This window comes from Vicugna pacos, chromosome 24 (genome assembly GCF_048564905.1).
Source record: "Vicugna pacos chromosome 24, VicPac4, whole genome shotgun sequence".
NCBI lineage: Eukaryota > Metazoa > Chordata > Mammalia > Artiodactyla > Camelidae > Vicugna > Vicugna pacos.
This window is the reverse complement of record NC_133010.1, coordinates 14,587,133-14,606,208: the sequence shown is the minus strand read 5'-3', so window position 1 is coordinate 14,606,208 and position 19,076 is coordinate 14,587,133. Positions and strand designations below refer to the sequence as shown.

The 19,076-nt window shown below is 36.0% G+C and overlaps 1 long non-coding RNA gene across 2 annotated transcripts in view; it reads left to right on the top strand.

Moving 5' to 3' along the window:
- LOC116285345 (uncharacterized) overlaps window positions 1–19,076 on the top strand; it is a 90,956-nt gene that overhangs the window by 48,101 nt on the left and 23,779 nt on the right. Inside the window, exons 2-3 of one of the 2 annotated variants that reach the window (XR_012063733.1) lie at window positions 10,418–10,551; window positions 13,276–13,795. This is a non-coding gene — a long non-coding RNA (uncharacterized lncRNA). Of the gene's footprint in view, window positions 1–10,417; window positions 10,552–13,275; window positions 13,796–19,076 lie in introns of those variants that run through there. The other variant, XR_012063732.1, reaches the window with a different exon arrangement.

Here is a 19,076-nt window from a genome sequence, read left to right as displayed (position 1 = left end):
CTCCCAAAAGGTAGAATTGACCTTCCTTGTTTTTTTTCCTTCCTGAGTGTGTCATGGAGGTTCTGTCACAGCAAGCACAGACTTCTGTTTCACTTTTTGTTTACATCTTTGTTTCCTTAACTAAATGTAAATTCTTGAAGTCTTAGAAATACCTCATATTCGTTTACCGATTCTCAGAAAAGTGCCTGAAATATAGCTAATATGCAGTAATTGTCGAATGGATGACAGCATGAATAAATGCATATTTCATGCATTAATATAATTATTATGGGTATTATCAGGAATGTACAAGATCCAGAGAGTGCCCAGAAAGCTTGCTAGGTGACTAGGAACTTTATAAAAAGCATATTATTTAATCCATTGAATCCTGTTTTATTAGCAAGAAACAAATATTTGAAAATTAGAAATAACTTTCCTAAAAACCATGGCAAAATTGGGATTGCCAATAAAGACTGCCATAATTTAAAGCCTCTCTCTCTCCTCTCTCCCTAAGAGAGAAAGAGAGGAAGAGAGAGGAGATATATATATATTTGTATAATATATAAGTATATATTATAGATATATACTGCACAGATATTTATTTATATACATATTTATATACTTAGAGCCATCTGTTTTTCACTTTCAGTACAGTTCTCAGTAAATTACATGAGATATTCAACACTTTCTTATAAAATAGGCTTTGTTTTAGATGCTTTTGCCTAAGTGTAGGAAAATGTAAATGTTCTTAGCACATTTAAGGTAGGCTAGGCGAAGCTATGATGTTTGATAGGGTAAGTGTATTAAGCGGATTTTTGACTTGTGATATTTTCAACTTACAATGGGTTTATTAGGATGTAACCCCATTGTAAGTTGAAGAAAATATGTATATATTATAATTGTGTGGTAATATAGTATGTATTATGTTGCAGACTGAATTATATCTCCCCCAAATTCATATGTTGAAGCCCACTGTAGAAATGAGATTCCAGTGCCTCAAGACACACTGTATTTGGAGACAGGGCCTTTAAAGGGGGTGGTTAAATTTAAATGAGGCCTTTAGGGTAGTGCCTAATCTAGTCTGACTGGTGTCCTTATAAGAAGAGGAAATTTGGACATACAGACACCAGGGGAAAGGCCACATGTAAGGGTCTAAGTAGAAAGCACCACCTTCAGGCCAAGGAGGGAAACCTCAGGAGAAACTGAATCTGCCAACACCTTGATCTTAGACTGCCAGCCTCCAGAACTATGAGAAAATGCATTTCTATTGTTTAAGCCACCCAGTCAATGGTATTTTATGAAGCATTCCTAGAAAACTAATATATTTACATATATATGCACGCATATGTGTATATATATATATTTTTTTTAACTTGAATTAATATAACACATATCTAGTTTTAAATAGTCAAGTAGTATCACAATACTTACAACCAAAACCAATGGTCATCTGCCTCCCCCTGGTTTCCTATTCCCCAGACACTACCAGTTTCACCTCTTTTAGCTCTTTCCTCTTGTATTTTCTTGTTATTTCTAAATAGCATGCTTATATTATTATTATGCTATATGTATTTTTTACATTTCAGTTTAGATATTGTTGTTGAATTCCTACCAGAGAAGATGGAGATTTGCTTCCCTTACATTCCTCCCTCCTTCTTCTAGAAAATGTATTTCATAATTTTGGTTAAATAAATATGCAGTGTAAACATAATTATGACCACAGATATGTTATTCTCAGCTGCATACTGTTAGGATCCTAAGTAGCAATCCTTTTGATGCTTCCATTCATGAGAATCAGCAACCTTCTCTTCAGCCTGACGAGGCCATTCCTGCCTTGCTTGAAGAGTCCATAATATATTCCCATGAGACAGTCACCATGTTGAACAAAATAATTTCTCCTCATTTGTCACTCCTTGTATAGCACTATTTGGTTTCCAACATACAACGTTAGCCAGATCCCAGTGTGTTTCAGGAGATCAGTTACAAAGTTAAGTTACAAAAGAGGATTACAAATCAAAAATATTAAAAGGTTTTGCTAAACTGTGTCAACATAAATCTGGAAAACAGTTGTGGGAATGTATTTTTGTGAGCTATAGCAGGGAGGGAAAAAATAATTTCAGATGTAACGTGGTGGGTAAATATACCTGTACACTCATCCCGATCTAGGTCCTATGGTAAAGTCCACAAGAAAGTCTCTTCACCCCGACTTTCAGAAATAATGTTGGTGAGAGTGGAAACAGAATCTTTGGTAAGTGTTGTAATGGCTAATTTCTACAGGCCAAGGGGCAGTGAGAGGTACTGCTAATGAAATGGATATTTATTTTCAGTAGTGATGCTAGAAGCAATCAAGAAGCAGCTCTAATTTATGGGATAAAGATACATGTACTCTACTCAGACCAGAATGGTCTGAACTAGATGAATCTTCACTGGTGACTGTTGATCGTGATGTCCTTAGCAATAAATTTAATGGCTACTCAGAAAGTTCCTGTTTGATTTGTGGACTGGAAATATTTCATGTGTGCCGGTCAGACATCTGATTTGAGCCATCGCAATAACCATGGTCTGGTACCCTAGTTCCTAAACCCGTGTCAAATCCCAGAATCCAAGTGCTTTGAAGTACTGTGGGTATACTTGAGAGCAAGGAAACTCTGATAATGTCATAAAAAATGTTCTTTAAGTATTTTAAATTTCTTTTTTTAACTTTCCCTTGTAGATATTTTTCAGGTTTACTGTGCACTGAGTAAAGTAAAATATCCATACTATTTGAGGAGGATTGAATACTGATTCTGACTTAATGCTAACTTTGGAGGATTTGCAATATCACTGTGGACCACAAGGATAATGTGGTCTTATATGTGTCTGGGGATAAACGAATATGTACTCAACAATGATCAGAATTCCTACATTAATTCTGGGACAGAAACTCTCCATTAGGAGGCCCTATAATTTTGCTTTCCTTGCAAAATAATAGATGAAAAGTAATGCTGTATACGTGGGGGATTGCAGAGTGTGAGGCTAGCATCAAAGATTTGAAAGATACCAAGGGGGTGATTCCTGTCACTTCCCTATTTAACTCACCTGTTTGGTTTGTGCAGAGACAGATGTATCTTGGACAATGACAGTATTTATTGGGAATGTAAACAAAAATAACCACGATAGTGTCTATTCTTTCTGTTGTCTCTGTGGTTGGAAATCAGTAAAGGCCTTTGTCTCTGTTATGTTTGTTTCTACTACACAAGGTAAAGAACAACAGAGGCAATTTGCTTTCAGTCAACACAGATACCATTATACCTTTGTTCTTATGCTTTAGAGCTGAATCAGTTTTGGGATCTGTGCCATAATTCAGTTTTACATAAGACTCTCAAAGTAAATGAAATTGGGCTACCAAAGTGATTGACAACTATAGTCCATTAGCCAAATTCAGCCTACAACCCACTTTGGTAAGGCCTGTGGGCTAAATATGGTTATTACACTTGTATGTAAAAGGTTGCACACACACACACACACACACACAGGCACATGAATATGTGACAGGAACTAAATGTGGCCCCCAAACCCTAAGATATTTATTCTCTGATGCTTTAGAGAAAAAAAAATTGCTGTAGAAATTTTTCTACTCTTAGACCAAAAAAGAAAAATCTTACTAACCCTTGATCTGCTACATCAATAACATCATATGAATAGAATCCAGTAAGCAAGAAGTGACAGCAGTGTGGATAGCTTATAATACATATACGCCATGAGTTATAGGGGAAATCTCATGAACAAATGGATCTGCCAGCTCTGTGTCATTTCGGTGTTTCTGGTGTTCCAGGACACTTGGAAAATCCACTCTAAAGTACAATATACTCACTAGAACTAAGAAAGATGCACACTGCTTTATAGAGCACCCTTTGGGTTTGCGAAAAAACATTTGGGTTTGACCCATTTGTTAAATGACCTCAATGATGGCCAGTTTTGAATAAAGTCCAAAACGAGGGAAGGCTCTCCATTGTTCCAAGCACAGTGCTACCTACCAGCTCAGTACTTGGCCCTGTAAGCCAGAAGGCCCTGTAAACAAGTAATCCAAACTTACTCAAGTTTTTTGTTGAAGACTGGAATGTTCTGTAGAATTAGTGACAAGCCCCAGTAAGAGCAGAGCTCAATAAATTTACAGCCTGCAGGACATCTGCCTGATTTTATAATCTTATTGGAACACAGCCATGCTCATTCACTTACTTACTGTCTTTGACGACTTTCTTGTGTGTTGCAATGGCCAAATTGAGCTGTTGTGACTGAGACTGAATGGGCCATGTACCCAAAATATTTACTATCTGGCCCTCTAAGGAAAAAAAAAGCTAACCCCAAGATAAGTGGTTCAGAGAGAATTTCCTTAAGATTTGGAGAAATTTACTCCTCAGTACTACCCTCCTTTCAAGGAACAGGCTTTGGTTTTACTCTTCGTCCCTAGTAGAAACTAAGTGACCGAATACCAGGTGACCAAGTGACCTAAGCTGCCAGTAATCACTGGGGTGTTATTGGAATTACTGGCCTTAATTCAAGAATGACCAGCACCCCACGGTCATCAAGTAGAAGTGATACATAGAGGACTTGGTTCCAGTAGGAGACTAAGGCGAGGAAAGTTCCATGAGCATGTGGCGCAGTTACCCCCAGTGTAACTGCTCTTGCCCCACTGTCACTCCAGTCCCAGTCTCCACCTTTCTTCTCATGGGGATTCTCCTCTGACTGACTGACTGAGGAGGAAAATTGCGAGCCTGTATAACAAATGATATGCTGACTGGAGACCTATAGCATGACAGCCCCACTAATACATGACCTTGAAATAAAAGTGGAAAAGCAAAGTTTTCAAAGGGAGAGAACTTAAGGAGATATGTTCAGTGGTTCATTTTTCCTGGAAGAAGCATCTCTCTTCCCAGAAAGGATATTTCTGGTGGAGATGCCTGGAAGGAGATATAATTTTATTCATGAGTGGTGACTAATCATTTGGTAGAGGTTCAGGGACTTGAAAAGAACAATAGAGGAGACTGAAGGCAAGGAGTTCTGGGAAATAATTACATGGACAGATCTCTCAGAATGGACCTAGAGTGTGATGTTTTTTGTTCCATGTAATTTTTTAACACAAGTCTTAAGTTACAAAGGAGGCTTTCAATGAGCAGATGAAAAAAGATTATCCTGTGGATATCAGTTTTTTTGTTGACACTTCATTACCTGCTCGATTAGCTCATGAATGAAGTATCAATTTTTGCAGGGATGGAATATTTGCATACATTCCTTTCCTCACTAAGCCTTAGCTGACTACAGTCACTGCTACTCAACGTGCCAAAGCAGGAATTGACTCTGAGCCCTGATGTACCATCATATTCTAGAGCACCATCTATAACTGGGTGTCATATATGTATTTATTTATTATATATGTTTATTTTTATTTATATATTGTAAATATATAACATGTAATTATGTATTTATGTATACACGTAAATATATAATTATATGTCCCTGTCTTATTCAAGCAAAAAATGCATATTCGAGCATAAAACTAAGACAGTGAACTGATATTTATATTCACTGGTCTTAGGAGGGACTCAATCACTCAGGAGCAGCTGGCCTTACAGAGTAAAATCTAGACCCGCAGGTGATAACTTTTTGTGAGGTTAGTATAGTTTCAAAATTGTATAGTTTGTGCTCTGTAAAAGCTACCAGTGTGTATGGCTGCTACTCTAATAGCCAGTTTATATAGATTCAGAGCTATTAGAAAGGGATGCATTTGGAGTGATGATTCTGACAACTATATCAATAAACTCTAAGGAGTTTTAATTAAATGTGTTCCCTCTGTCTGTATAAATCTAGGCTCTGTTGGTTTAGTCTTGGTATAGCAGGGAAGGTAACATCTGCCAGGAGTCAAGAACTGCCAAAGCTCTGATATTTCATCCTACTTGCAAACTGACAAGTTAGCTGGCCACAGTTTAATGAGTGAGATGATTAGGTAAGAGAAGAGAACTTTATTACTTTTTATTATTCTCTCTCGTGGAACTAGAATAAAAGTGCCATGAGGGCAGGGATTTTTAAATATACATTACACCTATACACTATCTATCTATCTATCTATCTATCATCTCAGTATAGATATTCATTTACTCCCAGCATGTTGAACAGTGCTGTGCACATAGAAGGAATTCAGTAAATACGTGTTAAATGCACTTCAACTGTAATTTGGAGTGGTTGATTGGCTATGAGAGATGGTAACCCAGTGTGCAGTCTTGTTAGTCTTTTTCAGTAGCTGACAGAATCTGCAGAGAATCCTCCAAGCTCTGGTAGGCAGTATCAGCCTAGCTGTTTTCAGGCTGAAAACTGTTGTTTCACCTTTTAATATGTGGATTTTATTTAATTTATTTGTTTTTGTTTCAATGGCCAGCATTGTCATGTTCAAAGACACTTTAGTTAAAGCTTTCCAGACATTAAACCCCCAGCCACCAGGGAGAAAGAGGTGTAGTTACCTGGCTGAAAGGAGTTGGAGAGAGGTTCTAGGTGCCTAGTAACTTTCTAATACAAATTCTTAACCAGTGCACTTGTTTCCTGCCCCTCGCTCAACCCAAATCGAGGGTAAAAGTTCTCGCTGCTTCCCAGTCTTGAGCTACCCAGGGTCCTGAAGAACCATAGGCTTGCTCTGAGGCTCCTGTACCCTTTAAGTTTCCTTAAAAACTCCTGGGGGTCAGCTTTGCCCTTTCTTCTAAGTCAGCTGTCACTCATCAGTCTACATTCCAGCATTCGAAATTGCATTGTCTTCTTCCTAATGTTTACTTCTTTCCCTTTTCTTTGTTCTGGTGGATTTATACCTATAAAAATATCTTGATAGTTCTCTCAGTGAGATTTTGAGAAAGAACAGATGCTAATATGTGAGTTCAAATCACTGTGTTTAATAAGCTTCTGATCTTTCCATTACAGTAAGTGCTTGACTCTGCCTGCTGATGGGGGTGAGAGGGATGATAAGAAAAAAATTTAATTTCATGAAAAATGATTATGAGTTAATTAGCATATCAGGGCTTTCTAGACGGAGGGAAACTGATGGGCAGAAATGTGAGCATTTCATAATTTGTTTAAGAAAAGCCAATGCATTCTGGGACACTAATGTCATTTGTTTGATTAAAATCAAATTATCTTACATTAGCCAAGTTCCTGACAAAGAGTTTATATATCAGAAAAACCTGGGGGAGATTTTTTTAAAGCACAAAAAGCCTAGGTTCTACTCTAAAGCCTTATTTTAGAATATCCAGGGTCAGTCTAAAATTTTTAAAAGCATCACAAGCTCATCTAATGTATAAAATTATCAAGAACTGTTCAACTAGAGCAACTGAGTGAAACAGAGTAAAGTTTAGTGACATAAGTTGAAAATCATTTTTATGTGTGATTGACAAATGAGACAAAATGACAAAGTGAGACATTTATATATCACTTATTCATTCCATAAATGTTGTTTTAAAAATCTTACTATATTCCCAATTGTAAATAAACTCATTTTAAAGTGGGGGACTGTTATACCCTTTAGTGTAAAATGATCAGGACTGCACTGTCTGTGACAAACCAAAGGGACACAAATATTTCCTTGTAGGTCTACAATGTGTTCTTTTATCCTGAATTCCAAAATAATAGTAAAACACAAGGACTTGGCTGGATATTGTAGCAAAAAAATGAAGTTGAGCCAAGATCTCAAGGAGGCCCTGACCCCTATACGAAATCTCTCCCTTAACTCACACAGGGCACACAGTGTGGAGGACAAAGTGATACCTTAGCTTTTTACATTGATACACCCATCCAGCAATAACTGGATAGCCATCCTTTTCTAGTCTAAAATTACTGTCTTGGACCAAGGACACGTAGAAGCAGGGTTTTTATAAGAGTAATTGTTGTGGAGAAACTCTTCCTTCCACCTCCATTTTTCCCTGCAGAGGGATATCTATTATGGTTCCCAGTCACCATGTCTCTGTTCATGAATCTGCTTCCCACACTGCATGAGTTTGAATCAAGAGCTAGACATCTGTGCCCTTAATGAGCGATTTTAAAAGCACAAGTACAGAAAATAGCAAAACTTACTATAGTCCTGTTGAGAGTTTAGTTAACCTACTCCATAATACTGCTGCCTCAGTATCCATTTTGTGTGGCTAGTGGCCTGCCGGGACCTTGAACTGACACTGGCCTCTCCCACGAATGCATGTTCTGGAAACAACCCACAGAGTCACAACTAAATGTAAGTTCCTGATAGGAGTCCCCCAGTGCCCATTGTGGTAACAGCATCTTCTGCCCCCCGTTCCTTCTCCTTGTGCCACTTAGATAAGACTCCCTTGGAGATGACCAAAACCCCACTTTTCTTGGTTTGAATTGACCAATCTCAGCTTAACCTAGGAACCCCAGAGCCCTTAACCTGTGGGCTTGAATAAAGGCATGTGCCCAGGTACTGCTACTCACTCTCTGTCTGTCCCCTACCTTGACCACCCCATGTGACCGCTCAAGGCAGGCTGTGTATCTCCTCTAAGACCTGGGAGTAATAATCTGCTCTATTTCAGTTCTATTTCAGTTTCCCTGTGGTCTTTTGTTGAACCCACCCTTCACCATCTTGGGGGTTCTGCCTATTAAATGTTATTTTAACAAAGTCACAAGTCTTCAATGGAATAGCAGTCATAATTTAAATGGGTAATTTGGCTGATTTTTTTAAGAGGAAGCAAACCATAGATCCTAATGCTGCAGTGAGTATTGGTTCAGCATATTTCATTCGTTGCTTTTGTGAAAAGCAGATTTGCACAACAACGGATGAAGTACCATGTTAACCAGTCAAGTCAGAGAAACCATCAACCAAGTCAGAGGAACGTGTAGAAACATGAGCAGAGCTGTTTCCTCGGAGCCTGCCGGTATGACAGTGTGACTAGAGTAACTCAGAATCATACATCCTTCTAGTTTTAGCCGTATTCAATCAGTGGTTGAATTCCTCAGCCAAAATCTACAGCCAGACTTATTTGAGAATTCAGCTGTGTGTAGGGCCATATAAAGACAATTAAAGCACATTTATTCCTTTAGGGTGCCTTTCTGGTAATCCAGTAAGGTCTATATTAACCAAAGAGTTGTGAAATCTTTATTCTGACTCACACTATGCACACTGGGATGGATCCAAGTCCTCAACTAGCTCTTGAAAATATCTCTCTATCTATCTGTCTATCTATCTATCTATCATCTTTTTTTTTTAGTAAAAAACTACATGCTTAATAAAAATAAATCGGGAAAAACATCAGTGAGCCTTGCCCGTCTCTGGTTAACAATAGCACTCAATGATCACTAACACTTATGTAGTGCTTATTGTATCAGCCTTCTTCTCAAATAGATCGGTTTTGTAAAATGACCTTGAAAGTAAAAGATCTGAATATTGATTTATCAATAATTGCCAATGACTGTATACTCTTTGGAAAGGCTTTCTGTTTTCCCAATTTGAGAAAAAATGAATTTGCAAGATCCTTATTGATTATTACCCCACGTCTCTTTCCAGCTTCATCCTTACATATGCCATCAATCACTCCCCTCCATCTAGATTGCAAATACTTTTATACGCTTATACACTCTATTTTCTCTGTCTCTTTCTTTTTCTCTTTGTTAGAACACCCTTTGTCCTCCTCTTCCCATGGATAAGTTTAATTCATTTTTAATTCCATGAATATCACTTCCTAGGAAAATCTTTATGTACTGCTGAAGACATGGCGTATCTTTACAAAATGCTTGTTCAGTGAATATAAGAATGATAAATTGCTCCCACTTTCCGATATTTAACTTGATTTTCTCTTGTCCTTTTTCAGAGCCTAGAATTTCTATAGTATTACTAACAATACTATTGGTTTGTTCTTGTTCCAGTGTGTGATTAGTCAGTCTGTGGTGTTTATTTTCTATTACATTTACCATTGCCTTTAACCAGATATTTTCCCAAGATCTCCCTCTGACTCCATTTTTTCCACTATTAATTGATAATTTAATATCCAATATATGCCATTTCTAATATTTTAGTCTCATAGTCTTTGAAATATTGTAATCAATTGATACCTCCCACAACATTTCAAGTCTTCATCACTATTTTCTGTATTCCACTCTGACCACAGATTTCCAGCTATCTCCTGCAGTAATTTCATACATATTTGTGGTGGTTAATTTTCTGTGTCAACTTGACTAGACCAGGGGATGCCCAGGTATCTGGTTAAATGTTATTTCTGAATGTGTCTGTGAAAATGTTTCTGGAAGAGATTAGCATTTGAATTGGTGGACTGATTAAAGCAGATAGCCGTCCCCAGTGTAGGTGGGCATCATACAATCCACTGAAAGTCTGATTAGAACAAAAAGGCGGAAGAAAGTTGAATTCACTCTCTGCCTGACTGTTGAACTAAAATATCCATTTTTTCCCTGCCCTTAGGTCTCCTGGTTCTCAGGCCCTTCAGGCTCAGAGTGGAATCTACACCATTGGCTCTGGCTTTCAAGCCTTCAAACTGTATCACCAGACTTCCTGGATCTCCAGTTTGCAAATGGCAGATCAGCCTCCATGACCATGTAAGTAAATGGCTTTAATAAATCTCCTTATTCATTTAATAATCTCCAGTGGATTAATAAATCCCCTATTGGCTGTGTCTCTCTGGAAAACCTTGGTTATTACATATATGATGCCACCGCTACCAAAAATAATTATAGTAATAGTAGAAATTTCTATTCATTGGTTATTTTCTGTGAGTCCGGCATGGTACTAAGTGCTTTACAGACAGCATCTCCTTAGGTGCTAGCCCTGCAGGCTAGAATACAGGACCTGTTGGGAAACGGAGGGTATCCATCTCATTCAGTATTGTGTGTGCAATGAAGAGTGTAGTACCTGATTCACATGTTTTGCTCTATTAAACATTTATTAAACAAATGATTGGGAGTTATTAAGCCCATTTACAGATGAAGAAAAAGAGCCACAAATATATTATATTATTTGTTCAAAGCCAGTTACTCAGTGACACATGTGTAATTCAAAGTGAAGTATATCTGATTCCATATTACACTCTTGAATATTATCATAAATTACTTTTCTCTCATCTTACCACCTGTTTCCTAAGTCAGTAAGTCCACTTTAACCTATATCTCCTTCTCTATCTAACCATGATCTCATTACTTTAATTATTCTCTCATTGAAATTTTTAATTTCTCCTTGTCCAATGAATGTTCATAGGATAAATGAGGAAATCGACAGAGACCTTTATGTCATTCTAAGAATGCATAAAAATCTCACTCTGTAAGACAAGTGATATAAACTGTTTAATCTGCTAGTTAATGATTAATTAATTATTATGTTTAATGCTTTAAACACATCATAGCACAGCAGTATGCAAAGCATGGTGGTGAAATTTGCAGACCAGGAGAGATAATGTGAAAAGATGTCACCACCTGAACTATTTCCTGGTTTATGAAAAGTGCAAATAATATTGTAAATAATTCTAGAGATTCTCATTGTATAGCAAGAAGATGCTCTGAAAAAATTCAAGAGCTTTGACAATACTTTTGGTTCAGAGGAAGCAGTGTTTATTGGACACTCTCATAAATTTTTAAATGGCCAGTATACTGACACATTTAGCATTTCACCCACATTAGCCAGCATAAGGACTGTATTTATGATGTGATTACCTTAAATATTTGACATCATAACAGTGTCAAAGGCAGCAAAACACCCACAACATTAAACTGTGCACGTGATTGTTAGTTTTATGTTCTAATACCTAAATACTGATGTAAAGATTTTGTAGGTATGATTAAATAATCAACTGACTTTAAGTAAGGGAGATTATCCTAGATAAACTGGGTGAGCCTGATCCAATCAGTTGACAGGCTGTAAGGGCAAAACTGAGGCTTTCCTTAAGAGTAGATTTTACCTATGGATAGTAGCTTCCATTTCCCTGTCCCCAAGAATTCCAGCTTGCCTTTCCCAGAGGCCTGCCCTATAAATTACAGACTTGCTTTGCCAGTCCTTACAATCTCTTAAGTCTACTCCTTGCAATAAATCTCTTAATATAAATATCCTACAACTTCTGTTTCTGTGGTAGAACCCTGATTGATACAATGTCATATGCTTTCGTGATAAAAATGATGGAGTGATATGTATGTGTGTGTGTGTGTATTCTTACTCAGAGTGTTCATCATCCTGAAAAATTATTAACAAAGCTTTTCTGTTTTATAAAGTTCAAGGCTGGGCTATGAGTTAGGGTAAATATAAATTTAGTCCTCTTATCTCCATAATACACACAAGTTGAGGGTTTGTCAATATTCCAGTAGAGTCTTTTGAACATTTATCAGTCAGCATTGGCAGTTTTGACAGGCTAACTACTTGCTGAATACCAAATGCAGAAGCTCTAAGCCATCATTTTTAGACAGGTTACTACTCTGATATGATTATTATTTACGGTAACTTCCTCCATATATTTAATTCAGACTCTCCACCATCTCAGTTGTGAAGTGCTTTGGTGCAAATTTTACCTGTATGCACTATATGTAATAGTAATGATTTTAATAAGTAGATCTTTGTAGTCAAACGATATTTGATTATTTTTAATACATCAAGGTATGAGAGGCACCACAGCCCATTTATGTTAATGTCATATTAATGCTTTAACATTTCAAATGGAAGCTTTTACAGAATTTGATGATGATCTTAAATTATTTCTCCAAAATCCTTTTCAAAGTTCATTATAAACCAAAATCCAAATAATGTCCAGCTTTTTTAATAATGAAGGGATATGGTTTGTTTTTTTTTTTTTTGGTCTAAGAATAGAAAAAGCTTACAGCAACTTCTATTGAAAAGAGAGTTGTAGAAAAATAGACAAGAGAACTGCAGACACACATACACACATACACAGAATGGAACTATTTCTACATCATTACATATGCATAGGCTTGATTCACCCTTGTTATGAGTTTGTATTCTTAAGCAAAAGATGAGAATAAACTCATCAGCTAGCAAAAAAGTGCATTTGCATGATATCAAGTCCTATAACTCATTAGAGTTTTTCTAATCAACTCATCTGAATAAGATATGATGATGATGATGATGATGATGATGATGATGATGATGAAAATGAAGATATAAGAGAGCAATAACTATTTTTGCATAGCAAGGCTAGTCTATAAGAGTACAGTCCAATTAGATGGAACGGAAACATTTACCCCATATGATTTATTTATCTACACAGCTGCACGATGTCGATGAGAATCAGAAATGCCAATTTTATTGTTTCTTCACAATTTTAGGACTGCCTCTGGTGACTGGAACCCCAGTCTGATTTTCCTTCAAGAAGCTAGGATGAAATGTACTCAAGAATACAGTGAAAACACAATGGAGGGTTTCTCAGCAGAATTCAGAACTATATTCATTTATGAATAACTGTATACTAAAATTATATTGATATCTTTTATAAAGGAGGAAAGAAAAAAGCTAATTAATGAAAAACTATACTCAAAACAATAACAAATGTTCCTAATAAAAATCAGTATGAATTACTAGACTATGCAATGAAAAACGTTTAAAAAATATATAGTTGCATGGAAAGTATATACAAAATTTTTTGGAAAGATACCTCTATTTAAATCAGTATCAATTGCCATGCTTTAAAACCAGAAGTCTACAAGATTCTAAGTATTTGAAATAGAAAATTATGATAAACATCTACATCACAATGATCACTCAGATTCTAAGTCTATGCTATGTCTTATTATATTAACACTAAGTTTAATGAACAGGCAAAAGAATAAACTAATTTGAATAAGTAGACAGAAGCAGTTATGTTTTTCTTTTTTAAAAGCATAGTCGTGTTTACCTTATTATCTCCTCCCCCTCAAAAGGAAGCAATAAATACAGCGATTTGCGTGGGTAGACAGGTAGGAGGATGATAGAATGGGTGAGGAGGAAGAGTTGAGGTGGACTGCCAGCTCAACTGGTAGAGTTATTATTTTTAGCTATTGTAAATATACTTCTTTTAATTATTTATATTGAGATGATTATTAATTTACCTGCAGCTGTATGAAATAGTACTGAGTTTCTATGTACTCTTTACCTAGTTATCCCCAGTGAGATCTCCTACAAAACTGTAGTGTGATATCATAACCAGGATAAGGACATTGATAAAGTTGAGATAAGAACAGTTACATCACCATAAGGATTCTTGTGTCACTGTTTCATAGTAGCCACATCCAACTCATGTACCATAGTTTCTAACCTCTGGCAACCACTAATATGTTCTGCATTTCTATAATTTTGCCATTTCATGAATATTCTATAGATAAAATCGTGGAATAAACACAACTTTATCATGGTATACTATCTTTTTTATAATTTTCTGTATTTTCTAACACTTTGTTTAAGGTATTTATGTTCAGAAGTGGTATAGGTCTGTAATTTTTATTTTTTTATTGGTTCTTATTTGATTTTGATTTTGAAATGAAGGTTTTATTATTTTCATAAAATACTTTGGAAGTGCTTTCTAATTTTCTCTACTCTAAAAAAGGTTGTATAAATTGAACTTACCTGTTTATTTAATACTTAGTAGAACTCTCTAAAACCATTTAGGGAACACTAAAATTTAGATGTGCTTTCTTTAATGGTTATGATTCTTTTGGGTTTTCTATTTCTCCTACAGTCAATTCTGATATATTTCATATTTCTACAAATATAATTCTCCAAATAATTTTCAACATTTATTGGCATTAAAATATCCATTAGTTCCTCTTATTAACTATAAAACTTTGCATTTTGATATAACACACATGCAGAAAAGTATATAAAACATAAAATATAGTTTAATAATTTCTCAACAAATAAACACTTGTATATAAATATAACCCACATAAAAATAAAGAACATTTCCACCACCTCAGAAGCCCAACACATACTACTTAACTTGCTAAATCCGCCTTCATAGAAAAGTTTATTACTCTGAATTTTATGATAATCAGTTATTTTTTTCCCTTACACACTTAATACCTAATTAAGAATTATTAATCATTATAGTTTAGTGATGCCTATTTTTGAGCTTTATATAAATGTGTTCATACTGTATTGTTCATCTCTGGCTTCTTCTGTTCAATATTACTTTTGGACAATTTAATTGTATTTTGGAGTACTGTAGTATTTTATTCATTTTTGATTCTATACAGGAGCCCATTGTATGATTTTGGATAATTTATCAATTCAAATATTGATCACAGTTTGATGGTTTATTTTTCACAGTAATTGACTATTTTGTGTCAAGAATTAAGTTGATTCCTAATTTGGTCACTTACTAGTTGTTTGGCTTTAATTGGTCACATAATTTTTCTAAGTTATTCTGTAAAATTTGAAAGCAACACTTATTTCAGTTCATATTGATTAAGTAAGTACTCATAATGTAAAATAATCTTCCTTTCCATTATTATAATGTAGTATCCTCCTTTATGTACTCATTAATAAAGTATATCATCTTTTGAAGAATTTTAGAGTATTTTCTCCCTATAATCTAACTTTTAAAATATATGTATTAATATAATGTTTGGTGCATAAAGCAATCTGGAATATAATATAATCCTCACCTATCTCCATTTTAAGTATAATTTTTCAAATGACTGCAAAATAAACCACACTTTTTTTTCCATGACTTTTCAGTTTTGCTAGAATATGAAAATTAAATGCTTTAAAATATGTTTTCTCCTTTGGAGTCTCCAGATACACAAATTTTCAAATCTTTTCTCAGTTTTTGTAATCTATTTTTCTATAATTAATTTTACATATCTAACTCTGAACAGTTTTCCTTTCTTTGGGAGTCCCTATGTGCCTGAAAATCTCTGTCAGTCCACTTCTTCTCAGTCACACAAAACAGACATGTAATCAGTAAAAATGCTATACAGTCTATGTAAATGCCGCTTCAAGACTAGTGTTCCAGGTCTAGAGTGACCACATAACTCAGTTTGCCTGGTATAATGCCCAGTTATATCTGTTGTCCTAGGGTTATTATTAATAGCCCTTTTATTACCCAAATTTCCCAGTTTGAGCAATAAATTACAGGGTTTCCCTAGCTCTTCCTCCTTCTGACTAATTTGCTAGTGGAAACCTACAATTTCACTGCTAAGGTGAAATGGCTCCTTTTTCCTATGTTGCTGACAGATTTAAACAGGTCCTCTTGCTGTATGAAATAAGTCTGGAGTAATAATTGTTATATATATTCTAACACATTAAGAAATAATTAAGTTCTTCAAGAATATTATGAGATAGGTCAGTAGGTGTTATTAATTTGCATTATCCATGTTAAAAAGAAAAAAAAAAAAACGAGTCACAGAGGAGCTGAGTGACTATTGCCCTAGTTCAAAGTAAAAGAAAACTCAAATCCTGAGTCCTGATTTTTCGTTCATTGCTCTTTCTACTAAAGATCAAGCAGCAAATATAACATTTGGAAATAATTGGCTGAAAGAATAGGCATTGTGCAGATTTGGGGTGAAAGCTACTCTCAAAGAAAAAAGGAAAAATATTCTCACTCATAAATCCTAGTTGCATAAATTATATTTGGTAGGACAAAAAGAATTATCAGTACTTTTTCGTTTCCTGTACCTCATGCCGTAATGAAAGACGTGTATCCCCCTATTATGCTTCTTTGGGTTCCAGGGTTAGTATATGATACTCTTGAGAGTATTGCACCCATCAGTACAGTGCACGATGTGAAAGATTGCCAGCTTTAAACAGGCCCTAAAGAAGAAATGGGTTAGAGAACACACCCCAGTGTTGCTTAGCAACTTCCTCAGGAGCTTCCTGGGTGAAATCTGCTCACTTGGGACTGAGACCAAGGATTGCCTTTATGCTGTTTTACTGTGCCCCCTACTTCCTGCTTCTGAGGTCTGTACATGATAAATCTCGTGACTCTCATTCCTTTATGTGGATGTCTGAAAACTGCACCTTCAATCAAAACAACCCCATGGTTTTTTTTCCCCAAAGGAGGAGCTCAGATGCTGAGGAAGATCCTGCCAACCCTGTGTGGGTGGCTGGTGCCCCCTCATTTGTCAAGTCACACTCTGCATATTCTTAATTCAATACACCAGCTCCAGCTTCTCAACACATTTGGTTTGGTTTATAAAGTTAAGCAACAAGTGGACACTAGCTGCACTACAGCCTCACACATGGTTGACCTTAAAATTAAGCTGTGAAGAAAAATTCTCTCTAACAGTAGAGTTTAGGAGGTGCAGTTGTTTTCCATTTTGTGTGGAAAGAGAAGTGGCCTGGCTTATTGGCAGTGAGGAATGGTCTGGTCAGAAGTCTGGCAGGACACAAATTGGGAGAACAGACAAGAAGGTCTTGGGGTAGAAAAAAGTAGAGGGACATGTGGAAATGGGAGGAGGAGAATGTGAAAATTTCTGTACCACATGTTAATGCCTACCAGAAATCATTTTTCATGGAAAAATCACTGAACAACCACATAGACAGAATGGCTCAATCATTCGAAGTTACCTAGCCTCTGTCATTGGCCACCATATTGCTGGAACAATGAAGTATGAACAGAGTGATCACAGTGAGAGATGGAGACTATGCATGAGTCCACAGCCATGAGATCTTACTTGATGTAGCTACTATGGTGGGCAAAGGTCCAGCCTGCCAGCAACAAGGACCTGTGATGAGCCCTATAAAGAAGCGAAGCTGGGTAGCACAAGGTGTGAATTATAGTGGACATGGAATACCTTATCTAGATTCTCTTTCAAGAAAGGATCTGTTGCCCTAGATGAACGGAGTGCTGACAGAGATAGCCTCCAACCATCACTAACTTCAGGAATAATTTCAGTTGCAGAGAACAGCTTTCTTCATCACCCCACCACTATAAATACCAAATCCTCTGTCTTATCACACCCTCACTGAGTGACCCAGATCCAATAAATGTGATTATAAAGGCCCATCCATTTCTTCCTAGTGAAGAACAATTTTGACAGTCAGTTTTAGCTCCAGATCGCCCCATGATCTTGGCCAAAATTATTGTTGGGTTTGCATTGCAAGTTATCTGTCCAGTCCTGCTTCCTTCCCATTCCTTCCACAATGGTTGATTCCAAGGACACTCCTCAATAAACACCCTGCAAACTAAATTCCATCTAAGAATCTGCTTCCTAGAGATACCAACATACTACAAGGGTACAATGAGGAGACTATACAATTTGGAGACCTGCAGAGTAGAGTTTACAATCCACCGGCTCCCCATACTGTGGACAAGTTAGTTAACCCTTGTAGACCTTGGTTTCCACATATAACACTTTCTATCATGCATTTTTTTTGAAACAAAATAGTAACTCCATTCTATGCATTGTGATATAGGAGGAATTGTCTCAGTTGTCTCCAATTTTGGATTGAATCTCAAGTATTGCACTTATGACCATCTTGCTTAAATATGTTTGCACATATACAATGTATTGGAGTTTAACTAATTCCTTATACTCTTTAGGACATACTACTGATGTAATATTTTTAAAGCATTCATATAAAGTGGCTATGCCTTGAGCCGCCTTCTCTCATGGCTGTGTGATAAAAATCCAGCACAGAAGAAACTTTCTTATCTTTTCAGTAAATTGATTTACACATAAGCTAAAAAAGAGAAGGAAAATAATGAGTGGAAGTATTTACAATTCAAATACTGTCATCCAAATACATATTAAAATAAATGACTTTCAAGTAATGTTAATGAACCAAAAGTAATTCAGTTACACAAGTTGAAAGGCTGGAATATTCATATCAATTATTGATGAGTTCTACACTTCAAACTAAGTTGTTTCATTAAGTTAAGAGACAAAAGCTAGTATCATCTTTTAGCTAGACTAAATTGGCTTTCATTATCCTCAGAGTACCCAGACGTGCAAATAACTTGTAGTTTCAGGGTGCAATCATCTTAAAGGATTTTGTTTAAAATTTTTCCTTCTTTTGAATTCGTGCCAATTTATGTCTGTATCACTCCTTTGTTGACTAATCAGATGACATTAACTACTGTCGACTGGTTTTTGTTTTTGTTTTTTCAGTCTTTCTATTATTATTTAACTTGTCATGTATTTAGCCTTTA